Source organism: Hermetia illucens, chromosome 4 (genome assembly GCF_905115235.1).
Source record: "Hermetia illucens chromosome 4, iHerIll2.2.curated.20191125, whole genome shotgun sequence".
In the NCBI taxonomy this organism is placed as follows: domain Eukaryota; kingdom Metazoa; phylum Arthropoda; class Insecta; order Diptera; family Stratiomyidae; genus Hermetia; species Hermetia illucens.
The window spans coordinates 109,341,364-109,354,056 of NC_051852.1; the positions used below are offsets into that span (position 1 = coordinate 109,341,364).

General features: G+C 41.3%; 2 protein-coding genes across 2 annotated transcripts in view; one reads left to right on the top strand and one right to left on the bottom strand.

Annotated features, from left to right (window-relative positions):
• Positions 1–12,693, bottom strand: part of LOC119654688 (fatty-acid amide hydrolase 2-like) — a 43,297-nt gene that overhangs the window by 29,700 nt on the left and 904 nt on the right. The gene's annotated exons all lie outside the window — the stretch shown is intronic.
• The window catches only part of LOC119654687 (cytochrome b5 reductase 4), a 126,220-nt gene continuing 125,174 nt past the window's right edge, over positions 11,648–12,693 (top strand). The window contains 1 exon segment of the mRNA XM_038060197.1: positions 11,648–11,801. The gene's annotated coding sequence lies outside the window, so the exon portion shown is untranslated.

Genomic DNA, 12,693 nt, shown 5'->3' on the forward strand with positions numbered 1-12,693 from the left:
TAAGATATGCGCTTCAAATAGAGATTAGCTACTACTAGAAGTACGTATTCCAGCTTTTCCGTTTTTATAAACGACCCGAATTATGATAAGAAAACTTTTTTCTCAAATTATGGTTATCTGCTCATTTAAATTCTCGGAGCGGCAATTTAGATAATTTAATTCGTTTAGGAGTTTAACAAATTTCTAAACTAACTACATCCGGGATTACAAATATTTCCTGAAACGGCGTGATACTGTTTTATTGGGAGGTTCAAATTTGAGAGTTGATGCGGTACCCATATGGCAATTTATGATAAGGGGTAAGGTTCTGACTGCAGGGATTGTTGAATATGTTAGAAGTTTTGGCTTTAGTGTATAGCTCGCTCGCTCATAATAGAACTGGAGAAATAACTAACGATAAGCTATCAATGTTAGCTGATACTCCTCAAAGCACAAATGGACGTTGCAATGGCGGAGATGGTTGAGGATCGGCCCTCCGATTTTCATGCTATGGATTAGAATCCTGGTTGCGATCATGGATATTTGTATTTTTGTTTATCCCACTACTGTACACTTCTAACCTGCACAGGAAGTTGGGAAACACCTTAACTACTTTAATTACCTCTTTCTTCTACCGAAGTAATTTCTTGCCGGTTCTACGCACTGATTGGAGAAGGGAGTTAGCTCCGAATTCTCATCTAAACATGCTAAACACACATTTAATTTATTCTAACGGATTTGACCGAATTTCTGATGATCCACAAAGGAGAAATCCTCCCAATTTCTCCACTGGATGTGTCTCAAATGCATCGCTGTTCCAGAGTTGCTTATGAAAAGTCTGTGGGTGAGACACCTGCTCTTCAGCCGATTATAGTAACATTAGATGACACTAAGCATCGCGGAAGCAACCTCAACAATATTTCCCTGCCTTTAGTGTCAGAAACAGCCTTAACACAGTTCAATAATTGTTAAACCAACTTGAACAGCTGCGAACGGAGCTGTATTCGATCAGCAGGCTGACTACGTGAATTCTTCCGAAAGCAAAGATTTCAGACCTCTCGGTTTCCATCACATTAACAACCCAGATTCGAAAATGTTTGCCACTAAGGTGGCATAGATATGGGTTGGGGAAAAAGAAATGTCATATTTGTGATCGAAATTTGACGCTTTATTTAACATACTTAGAATTATCCGATTTAAGTCAAATATGCATCGTTTTATTCGCAAACTTGTTGGTATTTAGAAGGCAACTTCATTATCCCCCCTTATAAAAACCCCCCTCCTTATTTGCAAAACAAACCCAGACAGCCAGTTTTCGCAAGCCTCTTTTGAGGCGAACTTAGTAGCACCAAGGGCGTTTTGCATGGACCGGAAGAAATGATAATCACTTGGTACCAGGTCCGGACTATACGGTGGGTGCGATAGGACATCCCATCTGAGCTCCCGTAGCTTCTGGCGGGTCATCAAAAATGTGTGAGGCCGAGCGTTGTCCTGGTGGAACACAACACCATTCCCATTGACTAATTCTGGCCACTTCTGGTCAATCGCCTGCTTCAAATAGTCGAGTTGCTCACAGTAGAGGACCGAATTGAGAGTCTGGCCATAGTTGAGCAGCTCATAGTGGATGATTCCCTTCCAATCTCACAAAACACATAGCAAAACCTTCCTGGCCCTCAATCCGGGCTTGGCGATGGAGTTTGGGCCGGCTCGCCGCGCTTCGACCACGAACTTTTTCGCTTGAGGTTGTCGTATGTGATTCACTTTTCGTCACCAGTCACCATCCGCTTCGAAAATGATTCGAATTTGTTCCGTTTCAGCAATGCATCGCAGGCGTTGATTCGGTCCAAAAGATTTTTTTTGCATCAACTCGTGTGGCACCCCACCCCACCCACCCATTGGAATCCAATCTTCTGCAAATGGTTCCAAATGGTTTTATGATCTATACCCAGTTCCTGGCCAATCGAGCGAGTGCTCACATGCCGGTCTACTTGGATGATTTCGACGATTTTATCGGTTTCTACGACGATTGGCCTACCAATACGGTGTATCTTCGACATCCACTACACCAGAACGAAATCGATCGAACCAACGCTCTGCTGTGCGAATCGTTACAGTATCGGGCCCATAAACTTCACAAATTTTTTCGGCCGCCTTCGTTGCATTTTTACCTCAGGTAGTAAAAACGTAAAATATGACGAATTTCTTGCTTGGTGGACTCCATCTTTGACGCACTATAACTTGAGACTGAAACGTACGATCACAACACTGTCAAAGAGACACTTGTAGCGCAGATTGTCGTCTTCAAATCGCCGTATAGTATGACCCGATGCGATAAGTACAATACAAGATATATTTTAGTATGGCCATCTATTGACAAAATATGACATTTCTTGTTCCCCAACCCAATTTATATATTGATATCACTGGGGGTTTTATTCCGAAGTCACCAAATGCGTATAATTCGACTTCGGGAAACGCTATCAACAGTCATCAAAAGCGGAGAACGACCCCATTTTATCCTCTTCGAGGTGCCCATTTATGTTCGACAAAAAAAACTAAGACACGCTTCTTTATAGACACAGGTGCTGATAGATGCGTTTCTCCAAGGACCGTACTAGAAGATATGATTCGAGCTCACGATAAACAAAGGGAACGATTACCACATATGGAATCGTCAATCCCACGTTCAACCTTGGCTTTCGACGGAATTTATTATAGATCTTCACCACAGTTGTCTATGAGATTCAACAACTCAGCTTAATTACCAATGGGAGAGGGCAGAATGTGCCGACTATTAAGCAAATTACTAAAGAAATCCTCTATCTTTCCGAAATTTGGAAATAACTCGCCCTAACGGAGCTGGAAGTATGGCGTGTTCCCGTCCTATATAGTAATTGCTCTTTAGTTGCATTATAACTCAAACGATTAAATCCCAGAAAGCTGAACATCAGGAAAAAAGAATTTAATACCATGATCCGGTTAGGATTAAAACATTTATCAAATAGTTAGAACATTGCATATGGGGTTTAACGAAAACTACCCTCAGTTTGGCGATGTATCGACGAGATTTTGGGAGCTTTTGACTTCTGCGACGTCTACATTGATGACATTAATCTCTACATGACCACTTGTAGGGCACTCCAACCACATAAAAGCTTTCTTATACCGGTTGAGAGCTTTTTTAGTTAGCAAGGGGTGAGTTTCTTAGGATATCTGGTTTCAAAGGAGACAACATATCCTTCATCAGGCATATCTGCAACAAACTGACGTTTGGGTGTTCTTCGATATGTTAAATTTTCACACCTATGGGGTCTGTGAATCAGTTGCTAAAGTTCCTAAAAAGGTTCTGGAACAAGCAAAGCAGCTTCCCCATTCGACCCTTGACGCACTTCCGAAAGATTGAACAACTGTAATGGATTATAGAGCACCCTGAAAGGGAAATTCCCGAAATTTGTATTTAGAGTTGTCCCCGAGGCTCTGAAGCACTGCGTCTCCCTCTGTGCCTCGGTGATTCCCGAAAAATCGATCGTGGCAGGGATTTTAACTTCTGAAACGTGTAACAAAGTGCCTGCAATTACCTTGTCCTTGCCGGACACGTGGATGCTGGATGTCCGAAGTAAACTGGCTTATGAAGTTTAGGTGCCGAAGTTGACGAGGAGACGCTTTGCCGGGCTTCTGCTTAAAAACGAAGGTAAGAAGTTTATGGTCCGTGAACACTGTGAACGCCTTCTAGGCAATATTGGAAGTATTTGATTGCTATGTACGCGGCTAATAGCTCACGATCATAGGTGCTGTAGTTCTGTTGAGCTGTATTCAATTTCATAAAAAAGAAGTTCACCGGCTGCCAGATTGGTGAAGGGCAGCACCTACTGCGATGTTTGAGCCAGGAGTGTAGCCTCCGAAAGTTGCCATTTGGCTAGCTCAAATGGCTGGACGGTCTCTGTGGACCACGCAATCACGCGTGAGTCTTTGGTCTTGGATCAAGACAAGTAGGCGTTGAGGATCGCTTGATGTTGTTCGGCTGTGGGCAAGAAACGACGATAGAAGTTTAACATGTCCAAAAACCTTCGCAGATCCTCGACTGTTTTAAGTCATGGGAAGCCTGTGATGGCCTGAATTTTTTCAGGATCTGGGTGAATTCCCTCAGCGGAAATCGTGTAGCCTCAAACTTCACTTGTCGTAGAAGAAATGTGCATTTCTCAAAGTTAAGTGCAAGTTCCAAATGCTCGGACTCTGAAGAAGAGGCGACCAAAACATCATCGAAATACACGAAACAAAATTTAACGTTTCGCAGGACAGACGGACGAACCTCTCAAAAGTTTGCGCATTGCACAGATTAAAAAGCAATCCTGTGAACTCGAAAATTCCGAAGGGTGTGTATATTGCCGTGTTCGGAATATTTTCTGAAGCTGCAAGGATTTGATTGTGCGCTTTGGCTAAGTCCAAGGTCGTGAAAACACGGCGGTTAGCAAGGTTGTGCGCAAAGTCGTGGATATATGGGAGAGCGGTCGGGAATGGTCTGAGCATTCCAAAGTAATATCTCGGTAATTTCTGTACTGAGTGATTTACATTTTTTATGAATGGACAGATAATGTTCCGTTATCGGTCATCAGGCATTGTTTGGCTGTCCCAAACCTTGAGCATAAATGTTTGTTTATGCATTGAGGAGTCCTCACATTCACTTTATGTCGGACCGGACCAAATGGAGAGCAACTTACTCTGACAGTGGTAGTACCAGCCTTTTTCATCGTCGTGTCATTTCGGAACATCCCACTTGCTGAATCTATCGCTCCAATATGCCCAAGCGGATGAGGATAAGCATCGAAATGTATATGGCTTGTGGCTTTTTGGTAAAACTTTCTAGCGTGAGAGGAGAGCGGTCACTCAGTAGAAAAGTGAATCTACTCTCAATTTTCACACTCACCTACCACACCTGATAATCCCCACAACACATACCAAAATATATGCACCCATATCAAATGAAATTCAACACATAACGGACTCCAACATATCTGTGGGTATGAATTTTGGAGGATGGAATCACAGTGAGTAAGTGAGATAATCTGTATGTTGTTTGTTTACTGGCAAAACTGGAAAAAAATAAAGCAGAAATATAAGAGGACGGTCAGCGATGCGTTCTACGAGTGGTTGTAAGTGAACCCAAATAAACATTCAGGTGCTGCCTCACCAATTTCAGTTGAATCTAAAAGCATAATTCTCGCTCCGAAAACGCGAAGATAAAGTTGGCCAAATCACTCTGCCCTTTTCTTAGAAAAATAAGTCAAAGCGCCTTAAAAATTCAACGAAAACTATGCTCATAGCATTTATGACCGAGAACCTGAGGATTTCCTGATGTTGCTCGATGAAAACGTCCCTTGCTTTCGACCAGTGCGACCTAGCATGAAATAAATATCAGGCTTAGAACACCTCAATTTGCAAATAAAAAACCTTCCGTGGTCACGTAACATCCACTATTCATTTTGGATATTTATAAATTGTAGACGGCACGTGCTTGGTTTGTTGAATACTTTAAAATTCAGGTAGTGATGGTGACAAGCCGGTGGTGATCGCGCAAATATAGATCTGTTTGCTGTTGGAATACAGAAAAGTGATTGGGAACAGCACAATTAAATACATTTTTTCTAGGCATTTTGAAATGATCTCCAACCCTGCGTGTTTTCGAGTGTAATTGTGATTTTTTTATTCATGACTAGAATATTATTGCCCAGAAGGCCGTCATTACAATCGTCACATGAATACTTGCTATGTGAATGATTATAATGTAAACTCGAGCACTGAGTGACAATTTTTGAACTTTGTATCGAATACTAGGGCCATTCGTTCCGTCAACCAAAAGTGATAAGGAGTTCTGAACGAACTAACAATTTCTCCGAATCGAGAAGTTCAGTTTGCAGGAATGTAAATTATTTTCATAGCGATCACTCCCAGATCCCTCACTGAAGCAGCAGCTCATGACAAGTTGACTGTTTCGAGAGTAACAGTGCACATTTGCTTTCATATATGAGGAATTATAAGATTGCCTCCAAGAAATTCTAAAATTACCCTTAGTTTCTGCCCAAACATTTCTTATCAACGTTCAATGTTCACAACAGATCGGACCACAACTTTTAGATAATGAAGAGATTACTACAAATTTTTATCTTATTTTTGTCTTGAGTATAGTTTTTCTTGATGTCGAAAGGTTGAATAGATTTTTCCATCTTACAAGTTTATTTAAAGTAACGAGAAGAGGAGAAAATTTTTGACTTTTTCCACCAAGTGACGATTGTCATCCCCATCATCATTCTAATCACCGAGAGTCCCAATACTATTATGGGGTTGGTGTATTGGCTCGTTTGAATGTCTTCTCATTGGCTTTTCCAGGATCGATTTTGTTCAAGAAATTGAGGGGGTCATGACTACACCATTGACAGAGAGTCTTGGACTCCACATAATCTTCCAGGATAGTTCCTCGTGATATCTATTTCAAGTTGGCTATGTGGAAATTGTTTATGATTTTCAGGCATACATAAATATCGCTGAAATTTCTGGTGTGTGCAAAGAACCTGTCGAAATTATGCCATTTAAATGGGTTAAATGAAAATGAATGTATTCCCTACATGAAGATATGTGGGTTCCAATGATATCATTCCTCCCTTAGCAGAATGCCAGAACGGCGACGATACAAAGACAGCACTACATGAGTTGACAGCAAAATTTGAGGTGTATCATTGTTGTTTGGAAAGGTGACCAACCGTACACCCATGAATCGATTTGAAATTCCTTGAAAAAAAAGCCAAAGCTACATTCTCATTATCCGTTGAGAAAGCTGACATGAAAACCGCAGTAGGGCTCAATAGCCTGGAAAAAATCAGGAACGTGGACTTGGAATTTGCAGCGAATGTGAGGAAGAAAATGAGGTGACCCTAAACTACAAATCCAAATACAAAAATCTACAGAAAACTTACCGCCACCTCGATAAAAAGTTAGTTTTTTGTCAAATATTAGTGAAAACTTAAACTTTTCCTTCATTCAATATGTTCTACTACTAGTTGTTAATGCGCTCAAACAATTGCTCGAGCCGTCAAGCAGACAATGTCCCTTTTTTTAGAGGAAAATTCTCCATAAGAGCAACGACGTGAAGTGACTCCTTGCTAAGAACGTTCTTATCAAATGTAGTCCAATTTTTCTAGCATTCATTGTGGGTTTGGTCTGGAGTAACTAACTATAATTTATCTACAGAGTTATCCTCACATACGGTCACATACTGATCCGTAATAACGGATCTAGAAACCCTCCCTGTGAGAAGCGCCTAAGACATATCGCTCGAATAGATTCTGTCCGCCCATAATTTTGATTTCCATTTACTGCAGCATGAAAAGAGGTCAACCGATTAACAACACATCGATTCCATGTTCTCTTGCCGTCTTACAAATCGCTGCGAAAGAGGCGTACTTGGAGGTATCTTCGATGCTTGTGCATGCACTCAAAACGTATTCCTTCTCGGATATCGCCTTTTCAATTCATGCCGTAAGTTCGTCGAGTGCCGCTTCCGTGGATTTGCCTTTCTGCTAGGCATACTAGCTTTTTGAATTGGTACTTAAGAAGACACTCAAAGTCTTCTCTGCTTGACATAAAAGTCGACTGAAAATGGTAGAAAGCGACCAGCTAATTCCAAAGCTTCCCTGTTACCGAAACATCAATAACGACTCGGATAGGGAGTGACCTAACGGCTACACTATTGACTATCAAATGGATTTTGACCGCGAAATTCCGGTCCAGGTTCCATCATGATTGTACAGTGCGCTAGTCAAGCAAGCGAAAGATGCCGCACATCGCAATGATGACTGAGACAAGTCGGAATATCGGAAGCTCGCGCTTCGGGTATAAAGGTTTTGTGTTCGTCTTATGTAAGAAACTTCAACCCACATTTTTCTATCCGTATATAGCTACAAATCCAACAAATTTCTTCATATTTTTCCAGACTACAAAGCATATGTACATATTACAGCCATAGATATTATTCTCAGCCTAAACAAAAAAACTATTTCCGAATACTGTACACATGCACATGTATAAATTGATCGTACCCATATTTTCGGTTTAACTCGTGCACAAAAGCATACATATATACATATATAGTACGTACAATAAATACGACTGATTTAATGTACAAATATCTATCTGAATTAGACACTACCCGCAAACCTCATTATCACGCATATACTATATACCCACATACACATATATCTGTTTGGAGTAATTGATATTCATACATAAATGCTAAAAAACTAAACCAAAATAATTCTTTGCGCCCCCATTCATATGACTTTACTTCGTTGTGGTATTGACGAACTGATGTGCTGATGACCTCATACACGCTGTACAATGCATGGAATTCACAAAATGTGGCAGTTTCATCCCCTATAACTTTGTTAATAATAGTTGGATTATCAAACTTGACCAAATTAGGCACTATGTTATACCTTACACCCATGCCAAATTTTGTAATTCTGAGGTGGGCATAAGGGGGCTTGTCGGGTAAATTTCTAAAATGTGGAAATATACTAATATTAACTTATTTGTGCAGATATCGGAACCGGATGCATTTCGAGGCTTAGTTTTCGTAAAGATACATCACTGTGATTTTTTTCAGGCTTTTCGGTTGGATAGGTTCTGAGAACGAGACCTGTTACATTTTTTGGGGGTCATATTTATAGCCATCACACCCTATGCTTCACCCAAATATGGGGCCAGTTTCGAAAAGTACTAATTGAGGCCCTTTCATTTGATACCCCACATGGCCACATTCTGTAAAAAAATGTTGCACTCTCCATACACATGTATGAGAAGCCCCCCTTAAACTCAACACAAAATGGCGCCACTTGGCGACCATACGCTCTCACCAATTTTCATGACAATCGGTCCAGCAGTTTCCGAATTCCGGTGAGACAGACAGACAGCGATCGAATCGATTCTAATAAGGTTTTGTTTCACACAAAACCTTGAAAAAGAACTTGCGTATGGTTGCAAGCCTTTCGATGCTCCTGTAAAGGATGTGAACTTCACCACGATTCTTAGCCGTATCACATTTGGTCAGTTGTGGCTGGTCACCCTTACATGCGGATACCGGGTTACTTCAATGCACTCAAACGGAATAAAGAAACTGCGCTCGACGGTTTCCCCGCAGAGTTATTTATCGTCGCAACTGTAGATCTGTTACTATCATTCGTTCAGAAATCTTAGGAATCGCCGACTTTTCCCAGTGAGTGGAAAAAGGGGATGATCGTCAAGACCCCAAGGAAGGGAATCCGTTTTGAGTGGGAAGATAGGAGTGGTAGCTGCGTGCTCTCTAACGCAAAAAAAAACAAGTCGGGAAACCGGAAGCTAGACGCTTCAGGTATGAAAGGTTTTGTGTATTTCTTTTATAAAGAGACTTGGGTGTGCATTTGTCCCATTAGCACGTGGCACATAAAATATGCATATATTATGTGAAATAGCCACTTTCAAGTGATATTGACATTCATAGTCTTGAACTTGCAGAGGAGCGATAGATTTGACCTAATATAAATTTGTTATTAATAGTACGATTTTCATCAAATTTGACAGAATCATGCTCTATACTGTAGCCTATATTGTTGCAAAACTTTGTGATTCTAGGGTGAACTTAAGGGGGGTTTTCCTGTCAATTACTAAAAATTATAGTAATATACTATTATTAACTTTATTTGAACAATTATCGATATGGAGGGTATTTCAGAGCCTAGGCACCATATAGTGGCAGCCCCCTGATTTTTTCCAGATTTTTCGGTTTGGTAGTTCCTGAGAATGGGTTCGTTAAAAAAATGACCACTTTCGACCCCCCGCACTCCCCACCTTTTTAACAAAAGTCAAAACTAAGACCGGCTTCGAAAAGTACTAACCGAGACCTTTAATTTGATACCCCACATGATTATATTTGATAAAAAAAAAATGTACACCCCTCTTTTGCATGTATGGGGACCCCCCCTTAAATTCATCGTAAAAGGATGTAACTCACTATATGCGTGAGCGTTCATAGTTCCCACCTTTCTACCAAATTTGGTGCCAATCGCTATAACCGTCTCCGAGAAAAATGCATGTGACGGACAGACAGACAGACGGACAGACAGTAAACCGATTTTAATAAGGTTTTGTGTTCACACAAAACCTTAAAAAGATAAATACCAACAAAACCAGGGTTCTCAGCCTTACGGGTTATCGGACTCTTATCTGTATTAATATGTAAAGCATTGGAGGCGTTGATCAATATGTATATCTAGGAAGCCTGGTTTCTGCATACGATAGCATGGAACGTGTTGTCGTCCGTTGCATTAACAGCATTAGTCCGTCTTCGCTGCCTTGTGTAAAATCTGAAAGGGCAATTTCCAAATTCCTCCTGTGTTGCTATGTGAGAGTAGCACATGGAAAGTGATCCCCACTGTTACTCAAAAGCTAAAAACCTTCGTGAACACTTGTCTGCGACATGTCATCGAGGTACGCTGGGCTGACACTAGTTCAAACAAAGAACGTGGTTGACGCACCGGCCAATTACGCATGATTGATGTGACTGGAAAGCGGAAGTAGCAGTGGATAGATCACCCATTAAGGAGGAGCGACAATCACATCGTTGGTTACGACATGCAGTGCAGCAGAGCACTTCACCAAAAAGCACATGAAGTAAAGCAGTAGATGACGAGTGCGGGCGTTTCGGTAAGTCCTGGAAGGAGTTGAAGCGTATTTCAGCGAACCGTGAATGATAATGCGTAGGCGTGATCAACGGGCTATTCGCCACCACGGAGTGAATGCCAATTATATATATGTATATCCCGGGTATGTAGACCTAGGGCATCCATTCCCTTTACTAATAAGGCAGAAAATATGTCGCTTGGACCCGCAGATTTGTATCTATGGAACGAGCTAAAATGCCCATCTAATTCGCTCAAGTGACTATAGTTTGCATGCCAAATCTCAATCTTTGAGTTGCATATGACTGCTGGATCTGAGCTGTCATTTTCAATAATGCCTAGGACTTACACTAAGCAAATGTTTGCTGTTCCCTCATCGCTTTCTGTGAACTTCAACGCCGCCTGGAGTGAGTTTTCTTTAAAAGACGAGGGCGAGTGACAAACATTCATGGTTTTAGCTGGGATTCGAACCCGGAGCACGATGTCGAGATCGTGAAACTGACGCCTCAACCATCTCGACCATCGCGCCGCCTAACTCGAGTTAGTTTCTTCGCAAAAACCTTTCCATGATGGCCTTTGGGGGGACCTTATGTTCTTCTTCGATTGACTTTTTCAGATGCAAAATTATCAAAATCATCTAGAAACTGCACCAGAATCAACAGGGTTCTGCAATGAAGACGATGTAATGCATTGCAGTGCAAAATCAAGCATAATGTTCCGTTTGGTCCAGGTTTTTGTCCTTGGTTTTATTAGAGATGACACCTCATAAATGACCGACAATTTTCAGACATGAATACCGAATATATTCGATGCTTTTACTCCGTAAGGACAATTGATTCAGATTGGGACATTCAACTGCGGAAGGAAGCGATTCCACATCAACAAAGTATTTCACCATCTAAGTGGAAAGCTAACCAACAAAGTATCTTCACTTAAATGCGAGTGTGCACTGGTGCCATTGATAAGTATTTCACAAATAAGTTCAGTGTATTTCTGTGCTTGTGAAGTGCTGTAGCTGGTTTAGTTTACGGGGTTTGAGCCGAATTGGCTCTAGTACCGCTCTCTCTCACCGCTAATCTGGTTAATCTACACATCCCTTCAAAAGTCTGCATATCAGTAAGATCATCGATACTTTGTGTAACCATAGTAATTGCGACTCAGTAAAGCACATCGAGCTACACGTCTCACATTTTTGCTGATAACCATTCTCTTTGTGTAGAAAAGTTTAAATTCGCGTGATATCTACAATTTACTTTTTTTTCTCAAATTTTTATACACTGACGAAGCAAAGAAACTCCACAAAATCCTGCACACCGCAACGCTTGGTTACTCTTCCGTTGTACACGTATAAATTCGTTCGAAGTACTGTTCGAGGTAACCGGCCGGAAAATGTTTTAGGGCCACGCAAACGCATGCCAGAATTGTCTGGGACACTCAGTGGAGAACCAATGAAGCCGCTTCTTTATCTCTGCTCATTGAAGCTCCGCAAATAGTAACAGCTTCCTACCTTTTCAAGTTGATCTGAAATTTATTTCAACTATACGGCAAGACACTCTTAAATCTTGTCTAGTCTTTGCTATTTTGAAAACTCTGTTAAGCAACAACTTTTTCCAGGGAGCCACATTTTACCTCACACTATTCCAGCCCTAGAAAGTGCTTTAACAAACGTTAATCCATTCCCTACATTTCCACCAGGGAATTTTCTAAATTCTTCGCTTCAAACGGGAAATCCAATAAGCGCAACCCATTCCTGATGTAAATTTCGTCATTGTAATGCAAGGAAAATACACACGCATAGTTGCTACCTGCAGGGAAAATCGACAGAGGCGCGTTTTCCTGATACTATTGGGCTACCGCCACTCGCGCGCTGATAAGAGCGCACCTGGTAATGCTCGAAGTTGGCTCTTGGGTGACTGTTAGAGGTCAATATCAGCCAGCAGACAACATGTTGGCCAAAAGTGACGTAGAGTGAACGTGAATTGTGTATGCAAACAGCACCTCGCCAATT